This window comes from Coregonus clupeaformis, chromosome 19 (genome assembly GCF_020615455.1).
Source record: "Coregonus clupeaformis isolate EN_2021a chromosome 19, ASM2061545v1, whole genome shotgun sequence".
NCBI lineage: Eukaryota > Metazoa > Chordata > Actinopteri > Salmoniformes > Salmonidae > Coregonus > Coregonus clupeaformis.
The window spans coordinates 38,838,501-38,864,068 of NC_059210.1; the positions used below are offsets into that span (position 1 = coordinate 38,838,501).

General features: G+C 46.9%; 1 pseudogene; it reads right to left on the reverse strand.

Moving 5' to 3' along the window:
- Positions 1-25,568, reverse strand: part of LOC121564006 — a 59,806-nt pseudogene that overhangs the window by 24,924 nt on the left and 9,314 nt on the right.

Genomic DNA, 25,568 nt, shown 5'->3' on the forward strand with positions numbered 1-25,568 from the left:
CTTCCTTTTCAAGTAAATGCTTTATTGGAAATAGCCTAACAATATTAAGTGTGTCTGTCTGTCTGCCCATCACTCACGGTTGGTTCCCACGGCGATGAAGGCTGCGGCGCTGAAGAAGAAGACGAAGATGATGTCACAGCGGAAGAGGAACCATCGCAGCGTGGAGAGGTAGTGGAACCATATGGCCGTGTGGGTGTTCAGGGCCTTGTGGAACAATGTTTCAAAGTAGCACTGACGTCCAAATGCACGGATGGTCCACAGACCCTTTAGAGAGATGATGAGGTGAGAGAAGATAGGGCTACGGGCTGGGAGGAGGGAGAAAGACAGAAAGAGAAAGAGAGATATAAAGAGAGTGAACAGAAGAAGAATAAAAGAGCAAAAGGGAGAGAGAGAAATGGAGGGAGAGAGAGTGGAATGGAGGGAGAGAAGAGAAACACAGAAGCATTAGTCAATCACTCACAGGATCTAGGTACTTCTTGACCAAAATGTAGCTAACGGGTGATGTCAACCCTGACTTACAGTACATCACGTAAGCAAGGTGGTGTGAAAGGAAGGCCCGGAAAATCGTTAAAGACCAACCACCCAAGCCATAGACTGTTCTCTCTGCTTCCTCAAGGCAAGCGGTACTGGTGCATCAAGTCTGACACCAACATACTCCTGAACAGCTTCTATCCCCATGCCATTAGACTGCTAAATAGCCAACTAAATAGCTGTCTCTATGCACACTCACAGGGCCCTACACACTACGTACACTGATACATCAACCCACATACAGACACTCACTCCATCATTTGCGCACACACACAATATGCACATACAGTACATTTATAGTGACTCTACACACACACATACAATCATCATATACACTTCTGCTACTCTGTTTATCATATATCCTGATGCCTAGTCACCTTACCCCTATTCATATCTACCTCTATCGATCCAGTATTACATTTTATATGTCATTTAGCAGACACTCTTATCCAGAGCGACTTACAGTTAGTGAGTGCATACATTTTCATACTGGCCCCCCGTGGGAATCGAACCCACAACCCTGGCATGGCAAACGCCATGATCTATCAACTGAGCTACACGGGACTACAGAGGACTACAGTATCCCTGCACATTGTAAATATGGTATTGGAACTGACCCTGTATACAGTGAGGGAAAAAAGTATTTGATCCCCTGCTGATTTTGCACGTTTGCCCACTGACAAAGAAATGATCAGAGTATAATTTTAATGGTAGATGTATTTGAACAGTGAGAGACAGAATAACAACAAAGAAATCCTGAAAAACGCATGTAAAAAATGTTATAAATTGATTTGCATTTTAATGAGGGAAATAAGTATTTGACCCCCTCTAAATCAGAAAGATTTCTGGCTCCCAGGTGTCTTTTATACAGGTAACGAACAGAGATTAGGCGCACACTCTTAAAGGGAGAGCTCCTAATCTCAGTTTGTTACCTGTATAAAAGATACCTGTCCACAGAAGCAATCAATCATTCAGATTCCAAACTCTCCACCATGGCCAAGACCAAAGAGCTCTCCAAGGATGTCAGGGACAAGATTGTAGATCTACACAAGGCTGGAATGGGCTACAAGACCATCGCCAAGCAGCTTGGTGAGAAGGTGACAACAGTTGGTGCGATTATTCGCAAATGGAAGAAACACAAAATAACTGTCAATCTCCCTCGGCCTGGGGCTCCATGCAAGATCTCACCTCGTGGAGTTGCAATGATCATGAGAACGGTGAGGAATCAGCCCAGAACTACACGGGAGGAACTTGTCAATGATCTCAAGGCAGCTGGGACCATAGTCACCAAGAAAACAATTGGTAACACACTACGCAGTGAAGGACTGAAATCCTGCAGCGCCCGCAAGGTCCCCCTGCTCAAGAAAGCACATATACAGGGCCGTCTGAAGTTTGCCAATGAACATCTGAATGATTCAGAGGAGAACTGGGTGAAAGTGTTGTGGTCAGATGAGACCAAAATCGAGCTCTTTGGCATCAACTCAACTCGCCGTGTTTGGAGGAGGAGGAATGCTGCCTATGACCCCAAGAACACCATCCCCACCGTCAAACATGGAGGTGGAAACATTATGCTTTGGGGGTGTTTTTCTGCTAAGGGGACAGGACAACTTCACCGCATCAAAGGGACGATGGAAGGGGCCATGTACCGTCAAATCTTGGGTGAGAACCTCTTTCCCTCAGCCAGGGCATTGAAAATGGGTCGTGGATGGGTATTCCAGCATGACAATGACCCAAAACACACGGCCAAGGCAACAAAGGAGTGGCTCAAGAAGAAGCACATTAAGGTCCTGGAGTGGCCTAGACAGTCTCCAGACCTTAATCCCATAGAAAATCTATGGAGGGAGCTGAAGGTTCGAGTTGCCAAACGTCAGCCTCAAAACCTTAATGACTTGGAGAAGATCTGCAAAGAGGAGTGGAACAAAATCCCTCCTGAGATGTGTGCAAACCTGGTGGCCAACTACAAGAAATGTCTGACCTCTGTGATTGCCAACAAGGGTTTTGCCACCAAGTACTAAGTCATGTTTTGCAGAGGGGTCAAATACTTATTTCCCTCATTAAAATGCAAATCAATTTATAACATTTTTGACATGCGTTTTTCTGTATTTTTTTGTTGTTATTCTGTCTCTCACTGTTCAAATAAACCTACCATTAAAATTATAGACTGATCATGTCTTTGTCAGTGGGCAAACATACAAAATCAGCATGGGATCAAATACTTTTTTCCCTCACTGTATAGCTTCTTACTTTTTCGTGTTCTTCTTCTTCTTCTTAATTCTATATCTTGTGTGTTTTTGTTCTACCTTGATATTTTTAGTATTACATTGTTATTGATTACTGCATTGTGGGGGTTAGAGCTGGCAAGAAAGGCATTTCACTGGACGTTTCAGAGGGGCATTGTTATGTGAGGAACAGTGAGAGAGTGATGCCAGGATGGAGCCAGAGGAAATCCCTGATCGGATTTTCACTCTGACCCCTCCGTGGCTGCAGAAAGGCCTTGTTGCCATCTGCGACACACACAGAATGACAGGATCAGGAGGAGTGGAGTCAGAATGTCCCAAGTCCCGACACGGACACACACACACCTATCTCTCACTATTTCAATCCAACAAAGTAAGTTAAAGGGAATGTTTACAGAATGTTGGGAATTGTTGTGGCGAGGGAGAACTCAAGCAAGAGTTCCATTACGTATCCTATCCCCTATCCAGTCATGTCAGATCAGTGGTTACAATTGTTAAAGGGCCACCACTTTCCATACAACTAAAGGACCCGAGGACAGATTTAGGCATCCAAAGACATCATCCATCAATTATTTTCTAATCAAATCAATGTTTTTTGGTCGTGTACGGGGTTGTGATTCTAGAATCTGATTGGACGAGAGCTGACCTCGCACTCCGTTATGTCCCACTTCCCCTCCAGCGGACCTCGCCCCTCTGTGCATCCTCTCCGGCCTCCACCCTCTCCTCCCTCCATTCTCTTCTCTCTCCATCCTGCTGTTGCCCATTGGGTTAACCTCTGACCCTTGGTGCTGTGCCACACGCCTCCCCTGGTCTGCTGGCAGCGCTGCCCGCCCACTGACAGACAAGATGAGCCAGTGGTAGTCTCATAGTCTGTTGCCCACTGCTACAACTTCCTCCATTCACTTTGTGGCTTTCCAAGTTTTCTCACACTCTCACTTTTCTCTCCAATATGTGATATCTCTTTCTATTCCTCCTCTCCTGTTTTCACTCTCCTTTCTTTTATATCCCTTACTTTCTTCGCTCCTGTCCGGTACAATAGAACTTCTGGAATAGTTCCAAAAGTGAAAAGCCTGCTCACCTTTCTCACCAGTGGAGATAAATCAAGTTCCCCAGCCGCAGCCCCAGCCAATACCCCTACCAGTCTCACCCTCAGCCTCCAGTTGTTTGAGCTGCTGTCCTGTACGCAGGAAGTACTTCCTCAGGACCATGAATATGACGGCCAATGGGATCGCGGCGATGAAGATGTATGGCCGCATGATGGACACAGTAGAGATGGCTCCCAGCACGATCAGAGTTAACTAGATGGAGATAATACGAATCATGTAAAATACAGAGCTTTCATGGCATCAAAAAACTAAAATGAAAAACCTCAAAACAAAAAAAGACAGAGAGGGATAGAGATAGATCGAGATAGAGACTGGGAAAGAATATCTTTGAGAGAGAATGAGTGACAGAGTAGCCAGTCACCTACCTGGATGACAGACAGACAGACAGACAGACAGACAGACAGACAGACAGACAGACAGACAGACAGACAGACAGACAGACAGACAGACAGACAGACAGACAGACAGACAGACAGACAGACAGACAGACAGACAGACAGACAGACAGACAGACAGACAGGCAGGCAGAGCAGCCAGTCACCTACCTGGATGACAGACAGACAGATAGACAGATACCTGGATGACAGACAAACAGACAGACAGACAGACAGACACAGACAGACAGACCGAGGAGCCAGTCACCTACCTGGATGACAGACAAACAGACAGACAGACAGACAGACAGACAGACAGACAGACAGACAGACAGACAGACAGACAGACAGACAGACCGAGGAGCCAGTCACCTACCTGGATGACAGACAAACAGACAGACAGACAGACCGACAGAGTAGCCAGTCACCTACCTGGATGAGGTCAAACAATACAAGAGGAAGCATGTCGTCGATGGTGGCCATGTCTTTAGTGAACTTGTTCATGATCCGACCTACAGGGCAGAAAAACACACACATGGAATTGACTGCTGCTGAACGTTAGAGGAATTGACTGGTGGTGGTCGTACTGACTAACTGACTGATGTATATGCTGTGAGATTACATAGACAACTGACTGATAAATTAGACATTTAAGCCTGTGTTCAGATACAGTACCGGTAGATGCATGTACGTATGTATCTCTAGCAGATTGGTTAAGCCAGGGGTTTCAGCAGTGGGCCTCACCTGTCTTCATAGTGTTGAGTACGGCCATGGGGGCCCTCAGCACAGCAGTGAGCATCTGTTCATGCAGCCTCTTGGACACGGTCAGTAAGGTGTGGACCAGTGGCAGGCCTCTGAAGAACCCCAGTGCCAGAACGCTCTCCGACGTCGCCACGTAGATGTAGATGATGTAATAGGCGCTGGTTGGCGTGACGATGACTGACTGTTGGACGGCGGGTGACGAGGCGTTGGAGTGTTGTTGGTCTACGTAGTTAGACGCCAACGGGTTGGCCTCCTCTGTCCAGATCTTACTGAGAGGGAGAGAAGAGAGTATAATGGTTACAACAGTATCTGAACTCTGTTTTTTCCTACTTTAGGCCAGGTCCTGAGAGACAACTGCCGATTTTTTTTTCTTCAACTGATGATATTTTTGTTTGAGTACTTTGCATTTAGCTGTTTACATGTTATCATGCTGATCTGAGCTGTTTACATGTTATCAGGCTGATCTGAGCTGTTTACATGTTATCATGCTGATCTGAGCTGTTTACATGTTACCAGGCTGATCTGAGCTGGTTACATGTGATCAGGCTGATCTGAGCTATTTACATGTGATCAGGCTGATCTGAGCTGTTTACATGTTATCAGGCTGATCTGCGTTTCTTTGTTACAGGAGGTGGTCGCAGTTCCGGAGCGACCCACTAGGTGTCATCCTCCGACAACCTTAGGCACCTCCTCACTCACAATCTGGACTAATCATTATCTTATTGGTGTCACCTGTGTCTACCAGTTCACCTGTGTATTTATGCCCTCACTTCCCTGTGTTCCCTTGCTCTGTTTTCTCTGCTAGTTCTCAATGCCAAACAGTACTAATCAGTGTCTGATCGCGAGACGTATGTACAGGTACTTGAGAAGTGTTCTCCCTGTTTCATTGTTGTTTTCAGTCATAGTTAGTATTCCGTATGTTTGCTGTCAGCCTGTTTTTGGAGACCAATTTGATCCTCCTTTATGTTTTTGTCCATTATTTTGTATCCTGGTTTTGGGACCGGTCATGGGCCTGGACAGCCGGCCGTTGGGGTCGGGCTTCATCACCTGGCGCACTGTCCCCATGCGTGTCCGGGTGGCAGGGGGGCTATGGGAGGATATCTATGTGGATGACTTCGTCAACTATTTTGAAAAGAAGGTTGACGACATCCGATCCTCGTTTGTTAAGTCAAATGACACCGCTGGTCCTGCTCACACTGCCCTACCCTATGCTTTGACTTCTTTCTCCCCTCTCTCTCCAGATGAAATCTTGCGACTTGTGACGGCCGGCCGCCCAACAACCTGCCCGCTTGACCCTATCCCCTCCTCTCTTCTCCAGACCATTTCCGGAGACCTTCTCCCTTACCTCACCTCGCTCATCAACTCATCCTTGACCGCTGGCTATGTCCCTTCCGTCTTCAAGAGAGCGAGAGTTGCACCCCTCCTACACTCGATCCCTCCGATGTCAACAAGTACAGACCAGTATCCCTTCTTTCTTTTCTCTCCAAAACTCTTGAGCGTGCCGTCTTTAGCCAACTCTCTTGCTATCTCTCTCAGAATGACCTACTTGATCCAAACCAGACAGGTTTCAAGACTGGTCATTCAACTGAGACTGCTCTTCTCTGTGTCACGGAGGCTCTCCGCACTGCTAAAGCTAACTCTCTCTCCTCTGCTCTCGTCCTTCTAGACCTATCTGCTGCCTTTGATCCTGTGAACCATCAGATCCTCCTCTCCACCCTCTCCGAGTTGGGCATCTCCGGCGCGGCTCACTCTTGGATTGCGTCCTACCTACCCACTGGTGTCCCCCAGGGCTCAGCTCTAGGCCCTCTCCTATTCTCGCTATACACCAAGTCACTTGGCTCTGTCATATCCTCACATGGCCTTTCCTATCATTGCTACGCAGACGACACACAATTAATCTTCTCCTTTCCCCCTTCTGATAACCAGGTGGCAAATCGCATCTCTGCATGTCTGGCAGACATATCAGTGTGGATGACGGATCACCACCTCAAGCTGAACCTCGGCAAGATGGAGCTGCTCTTCCTCCCGGGGAATGACTGCCCATTCCATGATCTCGCCATGACGGTTGACAACTCCATTGTGTCCTCCTCCCAGAGTGCAAAGAGCCTTGGCGTGACCCTGGACAACACCCTGTCATTCTCCGCTAACATCAAGGCGTTGACCCGATCCTGTAGGTTCATGCTCTACAACATTCACAGAGTACGACCCTTACACAGGAAGCGGCACAGGTCCTAATCCAGGCACTTGTCATCTCCCGTCTGGATTACTGCAACTCGCTGTTGGCTGGGCTCCCTGCCTGTGCCATTAAACCTCTACAACTCATCTAGAACGCCGCAGCCCGTCTGGTGTTTGACCTTCCCAAGTTCTGTCACGTCACCCCGCTCTTCCGCACACTCCACTGGCTTCCAGTTGAAGCTCGCATCTGCTACAAGACCATGGTGCTTGCCTACGGAGCTGTGAGGGGAACGGCACCTCCGTACCTTCAGGCTCTGATCAGTCCCTACACCCAAAACGAGGGCACTACGTTCATCCACCTCTGGCCTGCTGGCTCCCCTACCTCTGCGGAAGCACAGTTCCCGCTCAGCCCAGTCAAAACTGTTCGCTGCTCTGGCACCCCAATGGTGGAACAAGCTCCCTCACGACGCCAGGACAGCGGAGTCACTCACCACCTTCCGGAGACACTTGAAACCCCACCTCTTTAAGGAATACCTGGGATAGGATAAAGTAATCCTTCTACCCCCTTACCCCCACCCCCCAAAAAATTAACAAATAAATATATTTTGTAAAGTGGTTGTCCCACTGGATATCATAAGGTGAATGCACCAATTTGTAAGTCGCTCTGGATAAGAGCGTCTGCTAAATGACATAAATGTAAATGTAAATGTGACGCTTTACATTGGCCCCGGTCCTAGGGCATCCTGATCCGTCCCTGCCGTTCATTGTGGAGGTGGATGCTTCAGACGTTGTGGTGGGAGCAATCCTGTTCCAGCGGTTCCTCACGGACGGTAAGACTCACCCCTGCGCATTTTTCTCCCATCGGCTGTCCCCGGCGGAGCGGAACTACAATGTGGGGAACCATGAGCTGCTAGCGGTCAAGCTTGCCCTGGGGGAGTTGAGGCATTGGCTAGAGGGGGCCGCCCATCCATTCGTCGTATGGACTAACCATAAGAACTTAGCCTACATTCAGGGGGACAAGAGGCTCAATTCGCACCAGGCCAGGTGGGCGTTGTTCTTCACGCGCTCTCCCGGCAATTTGACCCCGTGGACCTGGTGGAGAGGGACGACCCCATTGTCCTCAATGCCGTGATTGCTGCCCCAGTTTCGTGGGGAATCGATAGGCTGGTCAGAGCAGCGCTACGGCTGGAGCCCGATCCGGGCGGAGGTCCATCTGGGAGGATATACGTACCGAAGGCTGCGCGCTCACGACTGCTTCAGTGGGCGCACGCGTCCGAACTCACCAGCCATCCGGGGGGTGCCAGGACTTTGGAGTTCCTGCGTAGGAGGTTCTGGTGGCCATCAGCTGAGGGGGATACGAACGAAGAACTCACGTCAGCCCGCGGCAGGGCTGCTCTGACCCCTGCCTATCCCCAAGCACCCCTGGTCCCACATTTCATTTCCGCCCTAACCCCCTCTGATGGATACACATTTACCTGGTCGTTGTGGACCGTTTTTCGAAGGCTGCCCACTTCATTCCCCTTCTCAAACTCCCGTCGGCCCGGGAGACGGCTAAGTTGGTGTTTTCCGGGTCCACAGCCTTCCCCAAGATGTGGTGTCGGATCGGGGTCCTCAGTTCGCCTCCAGGTTCTGGAAGGCGTTCGCCACCTGCCTCGGCGCCTCCATCAGCTTGTCTTCCGGCTTCCATACCCAGTCGAACAGGCAGACAGAGCGCGTCAACCAGGATCTGGAGGTGGTGCTGAGGTGCTACGCCTCCAGCAACCCAGCTACGTGGAGTCAGCGACTGGCGTGGGCGGAGTACGCCCCAACACCCTTCTCTGCTCATCCACCGGCCTGTCCCCCTTCCAGTGCCAATACGGGTACCAACCCCCACTATTCCCCGAGCAAGAGGAGGAGGTGGCTGTCCCGTCGGTCCAGGCCCACATCAGTCGCTGTCGCCGCACCTGGAGGCAGGTACGGGCGGCGCTTAAGCGGGCCTCGTCAGGTCTCAACATCAGGCCAACCCCAGGCATCGCCCGGCCCCGGTTTTTCGCCCGGGACAGAGGGTGAATCTTCCCCTCCGCGGGGAGTCCAGGAAGCTCATCGGGCCTTTCAGAGTGGTCCAGCATGTCAACCCAGTGGCCTACCACCTGCAACTTCCCCCCACCATGCGGCTGCATCTCACGTTCCATGTGTCCCTCCTTAAGCCCGTCGCCACCTGTCCCCTGACTCCCCCTCCTCATCCTGTTCCCCCACTGCGCCTCGTCGGAGGGCAGCCAGCTTTTACTGTGGACCGGATCCTGGACTGCCGGCGGGGGATCCTGGATCCTGGACAACCTTAGGCACCTTCTCACTCACAGTCTGGACTAATCATTATCTTATTGGTGTCACATGTGTCTACCTGTTCACCTGTGTATTTATGCCCTCACTTGCTTGTGTTCCCTTGCTCTGTTTTCTCTGCTAGTTCTCGATGCCAAACAGTACTAATCAGTGTCTGATCGCGAGACGTATGTACAGGTACTTGAGAGTGTTCTCACTGTTTCATTGTCGTTTTCAGTCATAGTTAGTATTTCGTATGTTTGCTGTCAGCCTGTTTTTGGAGACCAATTTGCTCCTTTATTTTTTCGTTGTCCGTTATTTTGTATCCTGGTTTTGGGACCACCAGTAAAGATCCTTGTTTCACCATCTCTGCCTACTGCCTACTGTCTATCCTGCACCGCACCTGGTTCAGACCTCACACCAACCCTTACATTTCTTGTGGTGGATACTACTTGTTTAACCTTGTAGGCTAATCATCCTAGTGCCTTGTGATGAAGATTACAGTACATGTAAAAACAAACAAGTACTTACTCTGTGATAAGAAATATCCCCAGGACAGAGCCGGCAACCTACAACACACAATAAACACAGTTAGACTGAGGGTGGCAACAACATGCATTTAAATAATATTGTCAATAAATGCAATTATGATCTAACAGGGTCCCTCTAGCCTAGCGCTACCAGACATTAGTCCATACTCTCCCCCTGGTCTGCTTCCTGTTTCATTTTTGCCATGGAAAACAATATTGCGATACTGGTATTGTCACAGCCCTAAATGTTATGGGTTAATATAGAATCTATATAATAGAGGGTGTATGCGGTACTGGTAAAACATGAGCCTATGACAATAATTAAAACCAAATCTCAAGAAAACTGTAGGCTATTACACCACTTTTTATTATTACCGCATGTCAGAGGCATGAAAAATTAGCAAATAGACTTGGAAAACGGATGTTATAGCCTACGTTCCAAAATTCGATGTGGTTCGACGGGAACACTGACATTTTGCCAAGTCAGAGATGAGTGGCCGACACCAAGACGCAAGCTGACAGCAGGGGACGCATAAATTCTGGCCTAATGACAATCGGCAAATGTCATTACAATTTTTGGTGTTTTGTGGAACAGATGTCTCTTTCCATTCACCACTGTTTGGAGGCTGGAAATATGTTGCGAGTGGATGAATGTGCACGGATAGCCTAGTAAAGGAGCCCTTTGAAGTGACTGTTTTACAATCAGATGAAAACATCATGACTGGTTGTGTTTATGCCACAATAAAAGGTAATACATTTTAAAAGTTAAATGACAAATTACGACTAAACCCACAGAGATCCTATTGAATTAATAGTGATTCTACATGTAGCTATGAAGAGGCCGATAAAAAAAATTTGTGCACCATGTGCATATAGGAGGTCCTGTACCGGGAAGAAATGAATTCTACTTTCACCTCTGGTTAATATATAATCTTTCCTCTAATACAGTGATGTTATCGGTTAATATAGAATCTTTCCTCTAATACAGTAATGGTATCGGTTAATATAGAATCTTTCCTCTAATACAGTGATGTTATCGGTTAATATACACTGCTCAAAAAAATAAAGGGAACACTTAAACAACACATCCTAGATCTGAATGAATTAAATAATCTTATTAAATACTTTTTTCTTTACATAGTTGAATGTGCTGACAACAAAATCACACAAAAATTATCAATGGAAATCAAATTTATCAACCCATGGAGGTCTGGATTTGGAGTCACCCTCAAAATTAAAGTGGAAAACCACACTACAGGCTGATCCAACTTTGATGTAATGTCCTTAAAACAAGTCAAAATGAGGCTCAGTAGTGTGTGTGGCCTCCACGTGCCTGTATGACCTCCCTACAACGCCTGGGCATGCTCCTGATGAGGTGGCGGATGGTCTCCTGAGGGATCTCCTCCCAGACCTGGACTAAAGCATCCGCCAACTCCTGGACAGTCTGTGGTGCAACGTGCGTTGGTGCGAGACATGATGTCCCAGATGTGCTCAATTGGATTCAGGTCTGGGGAACGGGCGGGCCAATCCATAGCATCAATGCCTTCCTCTTGCAGGAACTGCTGACACACTCCAGCCACATGAGGTCTAGCATTGTCATGCATTAGGAGGAACCCAGGGCCAACCGCACCAGCATATGGTCTCACAAGGGGTCTGAGGATCTCATCTCGGTACCTAATGGCAGTCAGGCTACCTCTGGCGAGCACATGGAGGGCTGTGCGGCCCCCCAAAGAAATGCCACCCCACAACATGACTGACCCACCGCCAAACCGGTCATGCTGGAGGATGTTGCAGGCAGCAGAACGTTCTCCACGGCGTCTCCAGACTCTGTCACGTCTGTCACATGTGCTTAGTGTGAACCTGCTTTCATCTGTGAAGAGCACAGGGCGCCAGTGGCGAATTTGCCAATCTTGGTGTTCTCTGGCAAATGCCAAACGTCCTGCACGGTGTTGGGCTGTAAGCACAACCCCCCACCTGTGGACGTCGGGCCCTCATACCACCCTCATGGAGTCTGTTTCTGACCGTTTTAGCAGACACATGCACATTTGTGGCCTGCTAGAGGTCATTTTGCAGGGCTCTGGCAGTGCTCCTCCTGCTCCTCCTTGCACAAAGGCGGAGGTAGCAGTCCTGCTGCTGGGTTGTTGCCCTCCTACGGCCTCCTCCACGTCTCCTGATGTACTGGCCTGTCTCCTGGTAGCGCCTCCATGCTCTGGACACTACGCTGACAGACACAGCAAACCTTCTTGCCACAGCTCGCATTGATGTGCCATCCTGGATGAGCTGCACTACTTGAGCCACTTGTGTGGGTTGTAGACTCCGTCTCATGCTACCACTAGAGTGAAAGCACCGCCAGCATTCAAAAGTGACCAAAACATCAGCCAGGAAGCATAGGAACTGAGAAGTGGTCTGTGGTCACCACCTGCAGAACCACTTCTTTATTGGGGGTGTCTTGCTAATTGCCTATAATTTCCACCTGTTGTCTATTCCATTTGCACAACAGCATGTGAAATTTATTGTCAATCAGTGTTACTTCCTAAGTGGACAGTTTGATTTCACAGAAGTGTGATTGACTTGGAGTTACATTGTGTTGTTTAAGTGTTCCCTTTATTTTTATGAGCAGTGTAGAATCTTAACTCTAATACAGTGATGGTATCGTTTATTATATAATCTCTACAGCAGGGATGGGCAACTTTGATGGGGGTGGGGGTAACAAAAAATCTGAACTCATCATGAGAGGCCACAATTGCTCGCGGGTCTGCGAGCATCATGGGGACCCCCAGGCCGGTAACTCGACCATGATAACAACTTTAGATAGCTGGCTACTAAACTAACTTAGCAATCTAAACATTTTTAGCTGACATGGGGTAATTGACTGACTATCAGCGACTGAGAAAAACTGCTGATGCACAACCACATTTAGAAATTGCACCTTGTGTATTCTACTATTCTAACTCGCAACAGTAAGTTAAGACCCAGACTGAGTTCCCTCCTAAAATAAATAAATAATTGATCCGAGGGCCTTCAAAAGGGGGGCCACATGTGGCCAGCAGGCCGCCAGTTGCCCATCCCTGCTCTACAGTATCTCTGAGACAGGGATCATCTAATGTTTTCATTTCTTTACCTCGAGAGCGAAGACGAGGAAGATGAAGATGAGGACGTAGACCAGGTTCCTGTTGGTGAAGATGTAACGCAGGTAGGTGTTCCACGATGTCGTCTCAAACACGTTCTCACGCTCGTCTGCAAAGCATTGCTGCAAACAGACAAAATAAATATGTCAAATACTAAAACCTAGCTGTTCTTTGTGTTTTGTCTTTAAACGTTTATGTTCAAACTTTGCTTTGAAAAAGGTGGTTCAAACACTGGTGAACAATCTATGACGTCCCCATGGCAACTCCTTGACCCTAACCATAACCTCCATGTGCTCTTAAAGACCAGCAGCTACAGGGGAAAAGGTCCAAGCTGCCTTGAACCCAACCTGCTCCCATCACTGAACCAACCTCCATGTCCTCCTCGTCCACGTCCTCGCTGATGTCATAGACACTATCTTTGGACAGGCGTCGTGCGTAGATGTCCAGCTCAGAGGCCAGCTCGCACTGCGGCGTGATGGACAGCTTCTTCCTGAAGGACGTCTGGAGCTGCTCCCTCCTGCCCTGCCCCTTGGCGTTGGTGATGAACTGCAGCACAGACTGGCGCCGCTGCCCGCTCAGGTGCTGCAGGCCGTCGTGGTACAGATTCCCCCGGGGCAGCGACTCTTCCACCTATAATCAAATCAAATTAAAGTTAGATTTTTTAAATATATTTTGCTTTTATTTAACCAGGTAAGTCATTGAGAACACATTCTCATTAACAACAACATGAGTTTATTTGTCATATGTACAGGATACAGCAAAGTAATTTAAACACAGTACAATTAAATGTTTACATGCAAGCTCTCCTGTCAAACAGTGTAACAACTATAAATGTAATCAATGAAAAACATGTAGAATAAAGTACAATAAGACCAGTTTTAATTGTCACATGCGCCGAATACAACAGGTGTAGACTTTACAGTGAAACGCTTACTTACGAGCCCTTAACCAACAAAACACATTTTTGCTATAGTAACACAAAACAAGTGATGTACTGGACCGTACGCATTACCCTTTGTAGAGCCTTGTGGTTGGATGCCTAGCAATTACCATACCAAGCAGGGATGCAGCCAGTCAAGATGCTCTCAATGGTGCAGCTGTATAACCTTTTGAAGATCTGAGGGCCCATACCAAATCTTTTCATCCTCTTGAGGGAGAAGAGGCGTTGTCGTGCCCTCTTCACGACTGTATTAGTGTGTTTGGGCCATGATAGGTCCTTAGTGATGTGGAGACCGAGGAGCTTGAAGCTCTGGACTCGCTCCACTACAGCCCTGTCAATGTGAATGGGGGCATGTTCAGCCCTCCGTTTCCTGTAGTCCACGATAAACTCTTTTGTCTTGCCCACGTTGAGGGAGAGGTTGTTGTCCTGGCACCACACTGCCATTCTGACCTCCTCCCTATAGGCTGTCTCATCATTGTCGGTGATCAGGCCTACCACTGTCATGTCATCGGCAAACTTAATGATGGTGTTGGAGTCGTGCGCGGCTACGCAGTCGTGGGTGATCAGGGAGTACAGGAGGGGACTGAGCATGCACCTCTGAGGGGCCCCCGTGTTGAGGGTCAGTGTGGCGGATGTGTTGTTGCCTACCCTCACCACCTGGGGACAGCCCGTCAGGAAGTCAGGGATCAAGTTGCAGAGGGAGGTGTTCAGTCCCAAGGTCCTTAGCTTAGTGATGAGCTTGGAGGGCACTATGGTGTTGAACCCTGATCTGTAGTCGAACAGCATTTTCACATAGGTGTTATTTTTGTCCAGGTGGGAAAGGGCAGTGTGGAGTGCAATAAAGATTGTGTCATCTGTGGATCTTTTGGGGCGGTATGCGAATTGGAGTGGGTCCAGGGTGTCTGGGATGATGGTGTTGATGTGAGCCTTGACCAGCCTTTCAAATCATTTCATGGCTACAGATGTGAGTGCTACGGGGCAATAGCCATTTAGACAGATTACCTTGGTGTTCTTAGGCACAGGGACTATGGTGGTTTGCTTGAAACATGTAGGTATTACAGACTGGTCAGAGAGTGGTTGAAAATGTCAGTGAAGACACTTGCCAGCAGGTCACCGCATGCTCTGAGTACACGTCCTGGTAATCCGTCTGGCCCTGCGGCCTTGTGAATGTTAACCTGTTTAAAGGTCTTATTCGCATCGGCTACGGAGATTGTGATCACACAGTCGTCCAGAACAGCTGGTGCTCTCACAAATGGTTCAGTGTTGCTTCCCTCAAAGCGAGCATAGAAGGCATTTAGCTTGTCTGGTAGGCTCGGTCACTGTGCAGCTCTCGGCTGGGTTTCCCTTTGTAATCCATGATAGTTTGCAAGCTCTGCCATATCCGATGCGCATCAGAGCCGGTGTAGTAGGATTCAATCTTAGTCCTGTATTGACGCTTTGCCTGTTTGATGGTTCGTCGGAAGCCGTAACAGGATTTCTTATAAGCTTCCGGATTAGTGTCCTGCTCCTTGAAAGCGGCAGCTCTAGTCTTTAGCTCAATGTGGATGTTCCCAGAAATCCATGGCACCTTGCTGGGATATGTATGTATGGTCACTGTGGGGACAACGTCGTCAAATGCACATATTAATGAAGCCGGTGACTGATGTGGTAAACTCCTCAATGCCATCGGATGAATCCCGAAACATATTCCAGTCTGTGCTAGCGAAACAGTCCTGTAGCTTAGCATCTGCTTCATGGACCACTTTTGTATTGAGCACGTCCCTGGTACTTCCCATTTGAGTTGTTGCTTGTAAGCAGGAATCAGGAGGATAGAGTTATGGTTCGATTTGCCAAATGGAGGGCGGGGGAGAGCTTTGGATGCGTCTCTGTGTGTGGAGTAAAGGTGGTCTAGAGTTTTTATCCCTCTAGTTGCACAGGTGACATGCTGGTAGAAATGAGGTAAAACGGATTTCAGTTTCCTTGCATTAAAATCACCGGCCACTAGGAGTTTGCTTATGGCCCTATACAGCTCGTTGAGTGCGTTCTTAGTGCCAGAATCAGTTTGTGTTGGTAAATAGACAGCTATGAAAAATACATATGAAAACGCTCTTGGTAAATGTTATGGTCTACAGTGTTTCATGAGGTATTCTAACTCAGGCGAGCAGAACCTTGAGATTTCCTTAATATTAGAGATCGCACACCAGCTGTTGTTAATAAAGAGACACCCCCACTCCTCCGATATTACCGAACTCTAAGAGCACTATGTAAATAAAAAATAGAAAAGCACCCTCACCTGATCGTCCTCGGGGACCACAGAGAACTTCCTCTCTGACAGCTCCCGCACGCCGTCCTCGATGGTGGTGGACCCTGGGGGCGGAGCCTGGCTGTTTTGGGGCCCAGTACCAATGAAGGAGAACTTACGTGCCGCTGCTAATGGATTTAAGATAATCGACTGTTTACGTTTCTCCGCATCTGTGAGACCGTCGCCCCCGGCGATGGTGATGCCTTGAGGTCCTGTGTTGCCGTTGATGACTGATGGCGGGTGCTGGCGGAAGGACTGGCGGATGGGCTCGGGGCCACGGAGGACAGCGGATTCGTCGATGGAGACACGTCGGAGGGTCTCGGTGAGGATGGAGCTGCGGCGTTCAGCGTTGATGTTATCGTAGGCCTCCAGGCCCAGGAGTAGGGAGCTGAAGTCTGGTCTCTGGGCCTGCAGCTGGGAGAAGGAGCCGTAGAAATAACACACTCCGTTGTGAAGCAGAAGGATCTTGTCCGCTCTCTTAAGGTGGTCCAGCTTACTGGTGACCACAATACGAGTCTTGGAGGACATCAGTTTACACAGACACCTGGCAAGAGAAAACACATGTATCCTTTGTTTAGTTTATCAACTTTTACTTTAACAGACAGGCATGAAGTGACCTTTGGAAAACAATAAAAAGAGATGATACGTTTCACATTGCTGTTCAATCCTGTGCTTGCCCTCATTTCTGGGAGGGAAGATGCTGATAACACAAATGTCCGAAATTAGATCAAAGATCATTCATGTCAGACAGAAAGTGACATTTCCACAAAAAGCCCTTTGATCGCCCCTCACACTTCACCACCTAACCCAATTTCTCAATAGGTCAAAGACAACAAGAAAGATGCAACCTTAACCTTAACCTTCTCTCTTCTCCTTAACCATTCACCCAGCCCATTCCAACCATTCCATCCCCCACCCCCATCTCACAGACCCCAGCCCATATGAAATCCTCAGTGTTGAGCCACAGACAGACCTCTCAAAGATCGCTTTCTCCGTCACAATGTCCAGGTGGGTGAAAGGCGAATCCAACAGGTAGAGGTCAGCGTCTTTGTACACAGCTCTGTAAAAGCACACACACGCACACACACACACACACACACACAGAGATACACACACACAGATACACACACACATGCACACACACACACACACACACACAGATACACACACACACAGAGATACACACACACAGAGATACACACACAAACATAAATGGAAGTAGGTAATAAATCAAACAGGCTTGTAAATTAGGAAGTCAAGTCCCTGTGGGATTCAACTCAGTTTAAGTGATACATTTACAATGACAATCTAGCCAAAATGACAGTGATGCTCTCTCAGTTAAGTGGGAGCAAATGGAGACCCGGGACAATAAAACCAATAAATAATGCATATGTCGGAACGTTGGACTAGACATAGAGGTTCAATGGGAGTAAGAAAAAGGTTGCAGAAGCACCGGCAATATTAGATTATAAAACACTACAGTTATAGGAGCTGGACTAGAGGTCTTCACGGGTCCACCCGAACCCAAATACCCGAGACTTGAGCGGGTCTGGGTCCAAAATTCGAACTTTTTGTTCGGGTCCGTGTCAGGTCCTGTTTGATTGTAATCAGGTCTTGGGTCTACATTTACAGCTGATAGACCCAAGTGGACCCGACCAGGGCTCTGCATATATTATTTATCAGCAGATGTCACAAAGTGCATGTACAGACACACAGCTTTAAACCTAAACAGCAAGCAATGCAGATATGCCTATAGCATATTTCTTTTACGCTAATAAGGTTAATTTATTGACTTATAGAAGGCCTAGCCAACATATACAGACCTATTCGTTAACAAGAAGAGCAACTTGACTGATAAACATAATTTTTTTGTCACTCGGGTCTAGACCCGGACCCGTTAGGGAACGGGTCGGATCTAGGTCTGGTTGTCGTTGGGTGCCTTCGGGTCGAGTCTGATTGTTCTGGGTCCGTTCGGGTCCCGGTTCCCTTATCGGGTCCGGGTCCAACTTTTTGTACCCGAGAAGACCTCTAAGCTGAACTAACAGTCAGATGAAAAAAGATATTGATACTGTAGTAATCATATTTTTTCATAGGGCATTATGACCAGAATCACTATCCATACACCGTCCCATACCAGGAGTCTCCAGGGCAAAACAACACAAAATGGATTCTTCCTTCAAGAGTATCATGTTACATTCCATTGACAAGTAAGTATAGAAATATACATTTAACGAGTCACAACACCAGTCATGACTTTAAGAAATCCACCACAGTGTTTTGCGAGTAGATCATAGAGTGAGTGACTAAACATATCTTGGGTCTTTTATATTGAACGGAGGGAGACTTCATGAATTAACGTTACCATGGTGACAGGTGCTGGGGTGAGTGATACGTGCTGAAAGACAGGTGTGTGTGTACAGGTACGTACCTGGCCAGACCTATCCTCGCCCTCTGACCTCCACTAAGGGTCACCCCTCCCTCCATAAGGGGGCGTCTTGTCTTTCTCCGGCAGCAGGGCCAGATCCTGAGGGGAGAGCAGCAGGGGTTTAGATACATGTTTGAGACGCACACACACAAATCAAAAACTGAAATATGAAATGTAGGGGAGTAGGGACATCATAGCCCTACTAAATCTGTCAAGGAAAACAAAATCAAAGTTCAATACCTTAGCAGACATAACAGACTGAGATGGCAGCTAAAGAAATATAAACAAGCAGTTTGTTTACGTCTATTACTCCTGAAAGAATGTTGACAACAAACTGGGCAAAGACTCAGTTCAACGTCCCCTAGTTTCTGTCAATTGTTTAAATGTGAAATTAAATTAACCTGAGGCCTGGTGAAAATGTACAACCTGTTGAGTTTTGCAAATCCAATTCCTTTTCCACATTAAAGCTATTTCAAAATAATATATATATTTCATATAAATACCCTAGCTAAAGACACAATGGTTGGATTTCAAAAAGTCTAATTGCTCCACATACCAAACAATACCAAACAAAAACACTGAAATATATATAAAAACATCACAACGACACAGTGATAATTGTTCATTATTAGGTAATTACGGTGCTCAAACTCAAACATCTAAAACACATGTACACCAATATATAAAATAATAATTGAAGTCATACAGTGAATGAACACAGTCATAAAACCCCTACCTTTTGAAACTTCTGCTGTCAAGAGGCATTTGAATTAAATTAACGGTTGTTTAGTTAAAACAGCAGCAAGTGGAAAAAAAGCACCTTGTGTGTCTCATACTAAACAAACCACTGGATGCATCCCAATGGCACCCTGTTCCCTATAAGTCTATTTTTACCTTATTCACTTTCTGGAATATGGTGCCATTGAACTATCCTGTCACTGCTAAACATACAGAGCTAACTAAGGCTAATGTGTACAATCTTGGGTTTTACAAATACGCCCCCCATGTAGTTGTACTGGTCCTAGGACAGGCAACAATAGACTACAACACAATCACAAGCCCACTAAACACAGTCTGATTCGTCTGGGCACACAGAAACAGGTGTCTCCTCTTTTCTCTCTGTCTCAACACATATCCAGATTGCTTTTTCATATCACTCATAAGATGTTATATTCATGACTCTTCTAAAGTCACTCAATTGAATTTGAAAAAGGTACACATTACAATTACAAAAAGAACGGTCACTATCTGAGCTGTCAAAGCGTTAAAATAGGTTCACACATAGTGTTTGCTTTAAACACACCCTGTTGTTATGTCAAACAGCCATTGAGTAATCTCTTTTATGACTCTTAACCAACCGTCTATTTTGTGTGTTTTTTACGCATTGTTTGATAATTATTTTTACATAATTTGCTGCTACCGTCTCTTATGAGGCAAAAGAGCTTCTGACATCAACCGATTACTCACTTGAATGATATATTTTTATTTTATGAGTATGTTTTGCTCCAGACACCCGACGCCCCTCATCCCTGTCTTCATACCGAAAGAAAAGGAGATATCGCAGGGATCGGGTTTTGGTTAGGAGCCGTCACAGTGGCTAATCTGCCTTTGCCATCGATACTATTGGCCAATTTACAGTCCTTATATAAAGTGCAATAGCCAATATCCTCCCGGCCATTCAAAATGTAATATCTATGTTTCACCAGTGTATGACATACATAATAACATACAGCTGGTGGTTACTTATTTATCTCAATACGCGCCACTGGTAAACAAGGGGGTGGCGTCTTATATCTGTAAACACTGTGTTACATATCTAAGAGTCTCTGGTTTTGCTTGCCTGATATATCTCATATCTGTAACCACACTATCTACTAGTTTTCATCTATATTCTTCATACTTCTATTTACCCCCGAAGCTGCACTAAACCACACTCAATACTGTATTGACCATAAGCAAACCGAAAACACTTCATCCAGAGGAGGTGCTCCTTGCAGACTTTAATGCAGTTAAATTTTTACCTCATTTCTACCAGCATGTTAAATGTCAACAAAAAAAACTCTAACCACATTTACTCCACACCAGAGACCATACAACTCTCCCTCGCCCTCCATTTGGAAAATCTACCATAATTCTATCCTCCTATTCCTTTACAAGCAAAAACTGAAGCAGAAGCTCCATAACTTCGGAGTCAATAAAAGGTGGTCCATGAAGCAGATGCTAAGCTACAGGACTGTTTTGCTAGCACAGACTGGAATATGTTCGGGATTCTTTCGATGGCAATGGGGAGTATACCACATCAGTCACTGGTTTCATCAATAAGTGCATCGATGGCGTGATCGTCCCCCACAGTGACTTACTACATACCCCAACCAAAGCTATGGATTACAGGCAACATCCGCACTGAGCTAAAGGATAGAGCTGCCCTTTCAGGGCCGGACTCTAACCCGAATTCCCCTATGCACTCTGGCAGACCAATAAACAGCCGCGTCAATCGCAGGCTAAGATTGAATCGTACTACCCTCTGATGCTCGTCTTCGGATGTGGCAGCTCAAAGCTATTACAGACTACGAAGGAAGCTACAACTGCTGAGCTGCCCAAAGTGACCCGAGCCTACCAACAAGCTAAATTACTTCTATGCTCTTCGAGGCCAGTAACACTGAAACATGCATGAGGCATCAGCTGTTCCAATACTGTGTGATCTCTCTCTCCGTAGCCATGTGATAACTTTAAAGGTCTGCAGGGCCAGGGGGCCGATTACCGGGTCGAGCCGCGCTACCAACTGGCAAGATCGTCTTCATTACATTTTCAACCTCTCCCCTGTCTGAGTCACTAATACCAACATCATTCAAGCAGACCTCCATATTCCCTGTGCCCAAAACACTAAAATAACCTGCCTAAATAACTACCCCCTACACTCCCGTCTGTAGCCATAAAAGTGTACTCTGGTGGGCGCAGTGGTCTAAGGCACTGCATCGCGAGTGCTAACTGCCTCCACTAGAGATCCTGGTTTCAATCCAGGCTCTATCGCACCCGCCCATCTGGGCGGCACAATGTGGCCCAGGGTAGGGGGGGGAATGGCCGGCGGAGGGATGTAGCTCAGTTGATAGAGCAATGCATTTCAACGCGCATGGGGTTGTGGGTTCGATTCCCCGGGGGCCATATAAAAAAAAAAATATATATGTTTTCACTAACTGTAAAAGTCGCGCTCTCTGATGCGTCTGCTAAATGTAAGTGTTTTGAAAGGCTGGTCATGGCTCATATCAATACCATTATCCAAACCCTAACTACTCCAATTTGCATTCCGCCTCAACAGATCCACAATGATGCAAATCTCTATTATCTCCACACTGCCCTTTCACACCTGACAAAATAACACCTATTCAAATGCTATTCTTATCCTCCTTCAACACCATAGTTCACTCAAAGCTCATCACTAAGCTAGACCCTGGACTAAACACCTCCCTCTGCAACTGGATCCTGACTTCATGCTCCCCCCAGGTGGTAAGGGTAGTAATAACACATCCCCATCGCTGATCCTCCCAACACGGGGGCCCCTCAGGGTCGTGCTCAGTCCCCTCCTATACTCCTACTGCTGGCCACCACGCTCCAACACCATCATTTGCCATATACACAACACCATAGGCCTGATCACCACAACAAACAGCCTATAGGGGAGGTCAGAACCTGACGGTGTGGTGCCAGACACTAACCTCTCCCTCAGCGTGATCAAACAAAGGGAGATGATTGTGGACTACAGGAAAATAAACCACTCCCCCGTTCTCATCACGGGCTGTAGTAGAGCTTAACTTCAAGTTGGTGTCCACATCACCAACAACTAGCATGGTCCAAGCACACCAAGACATCGTAAGACACACAAACCTTTCCCCTTAAAAGATTTGGCATGCGATTCCTCAGATCCTAAAATTCCTGCACCATCGGTTCCTACTGTTCATCTTATGGCAACTGCTCGACCTCCACCGCAAGGCCCTACAAGAGGGTGGTCGTACGGCCCAGTAAATGCATCACTGGGGGCCAAGCTTCCTGCCATCAACCTCTTCCAGGCGGTGTCAGAGGAAGGCCCTATAAATTGATCCAAGACTCCAGCCACCCAAGTCATAGACTGTTCTCTCCTGCTACTTCCGCTCACGTACCGGGCCCATCAAGTCTAATCCCAGCTTCTAAAATTCTCCCCTAAGACTCCTGAACATCTAATCCAATAGCTCTGCCCAGACTATTTGCATTCCCCACCCACCCTCTTTCCTGCTGCCACCCTCATTTATTATCTGTGCATATCACTTTAATAACTCTACATACATTACATATTCCCAATTACCTCGACTAACCAGTCCTCCACATTACTCTATATACCCCCTTATATAGCCTCGCTATTGTTATTTTACGCTGCTCTTTAATTATTTGTTACTTTTTATTTCTATTATTTTATATTGTATTTTTTTTGTGATTTTTGTTGTATTCTTTCTTAACTGCATTGTTGGTTAGCTTAATAAGCATTTCACTGTAATCTACACCGTTGTATTCGGCCATGTACCAATAACATTTATTTGATTTGATTTGTTAACCCCATCCACATTATCTGTGGCAAATCATCAATACCCCAGGGCATGATGTGCCAATTTGCCACTTTAATCATTTTCATGCCTTCTCAGAAGTCTAAATTAAAACCAATGATTGCTACTGTATAGTAGCTCTGGTGCCTTTTCTGGTCAGGTCACGTAGTCAGAAAAACTCCTGATCCTAAATATACACAGAATACACAGATTGACAATGAATGCTCTAGTCTAGTCTACATCAATGCCTGTGACTCTGACTATATTCCGTCCCAATGACATAATGTGATGTGTCCCTGCGCAGCGGGGGTGTCTCACAGTAATCCAGGGACAAGGCCCCCCTGCTGAGGCACACTTTGCAAACACACTGCCCACCACCTTACACTGGGGCTCCCACACAGGAGGCCAGGACAGGATTGTGTTTGCGTGTGTGTTAGTTTGTGTGTGTGTGTGTGTTCAGTGTGTGTGTGTGTGTTGTGTGTGTGTGTGTGTGTGTGTGTGTGTTATAACTGAAAATATACACATCCCCTCCGCAAAGGCTCCTGTAACAGCAAAGTAGAATTGAGTCAGGGAGAAGGGTTGGGTTAAATATACACGGCGGTTTCTTGAGACTAGCAACAGAACGGGGGAGGTTGAGAGATCAACAACGGGGGAGGTTAGAGTAGCAACAGAACAGGGGGAGGTTGAGGAGGAGTAGCAGCAGAACGGGGAGGTTGAGGTAGCAACAGAACGGGGGGTTGAGAGAGTAGCAACAGAACGGGTTTGGTTGAGGTAGCAACAGAACGGTGGGAGGTTGAAGATAACACGGGGAGGTTGAGAGGTAGCAACAGGGGGGGGTTGGGGTACAACAGCGGGTGGTTGAGTAGCAACAAAGGGGGAGGTTGAAGTAGAAAAAACTATTCAGTAAAATAAAAATTAAGCGAGGTCGAAAAGAAAGCAAAGACAAAGGAAGCAGAAAAAGTAAAAGAAACAATCTGGCTACTACATCAAAACCAACCTGAAAAGAATTCTAACCACTAACAACCAAACACACAACAGTTTACATATTTCATCCACTTACCTCCTCCAGCTACGCCTTATGACGAGGTGTAGCGGAACTTAGGTCACACGGATGTTGTCACGGATGTTCGCTTCCTCTGAAAATCTCCCGCTGTATCTGATCTTACCCCTCAGACGACCAGCTCCTCCCAGGATCATCATCAGCCAGGGAACTCTGGGGGGAGACACAGGAATTCAAGGCCAAAACACATAAAATAACATTTTTATCTCTACTGAAGCACACATTAGTGTGTGTGTAAGCTTCCCGGGCCCCTAACTTCGGGAGTCTTTGACTTGGGCTACATTTTGGACTCCCTTAGTTACGCCATCTCTGTTGCTGGAATGAAAATACCTACCCAATTTTTTCACCCGATCTTTTTTTTCCCGTCCAACAAAGCTACAATTTCTAGAACACTACTTACCAGTTGGAGGAAAAATGTGTCTTAATCTCGCATTTATACTTTTTATCCAGGGTCTTCCCACTAGCCTACTATTAACATTTTCCCACTTTACTTCTTTGTGTTTCCAAAACTCAATATTAGGCTCAATCGTTGGAATAACTATACATAGTATATAGAATTACAGGACTGCGGTTGGTACATTTAGAATTTATTTAATTGTTCCTTCATCTCCACCCAATAAATAAATACAAACCCAACCTCCCTCCCTCCACTCCAGTGTTCCCAGACGACAGTGAGTGTAGTGCTACCTTTCCTGATATCCAGCCACCGCCAGCATCTCACCCTTCTCCAGGTACCAGCTGATTTTTTGACACGCTGCAACATATAGGTTGGTGAAGAACCCTGTCACCTTGATGTTTGTTCTCCTCTTTATCTTCTCAAAACAACTCTCCATCACCCTGGAGGGAAGAGAGTTGGGGAAATAGAAGAAGGGGGGGAAAGAGGAGGTAGGGGATGGGGGGGGAGGGGGGGGGGGGGGGGGGGGGAAAGAGGGGGAGAGAGAGAGGGAAAGAGAGAGGGGGGGGGGGGGGGGGGGAGGGTTCAGAATATTTATTACATCAAATGTACCTATCTCTCATACAATATACCAACCGCTTGTCTGAAAGAGGGTGAGCTCATGTGTGTACAGCTCTGTTTGTATTAGGAATACTATTTGGGCATAAAGGGGAAAACAGACTAGTGATAAAATGCTCTGATACTTTATGCTAAATG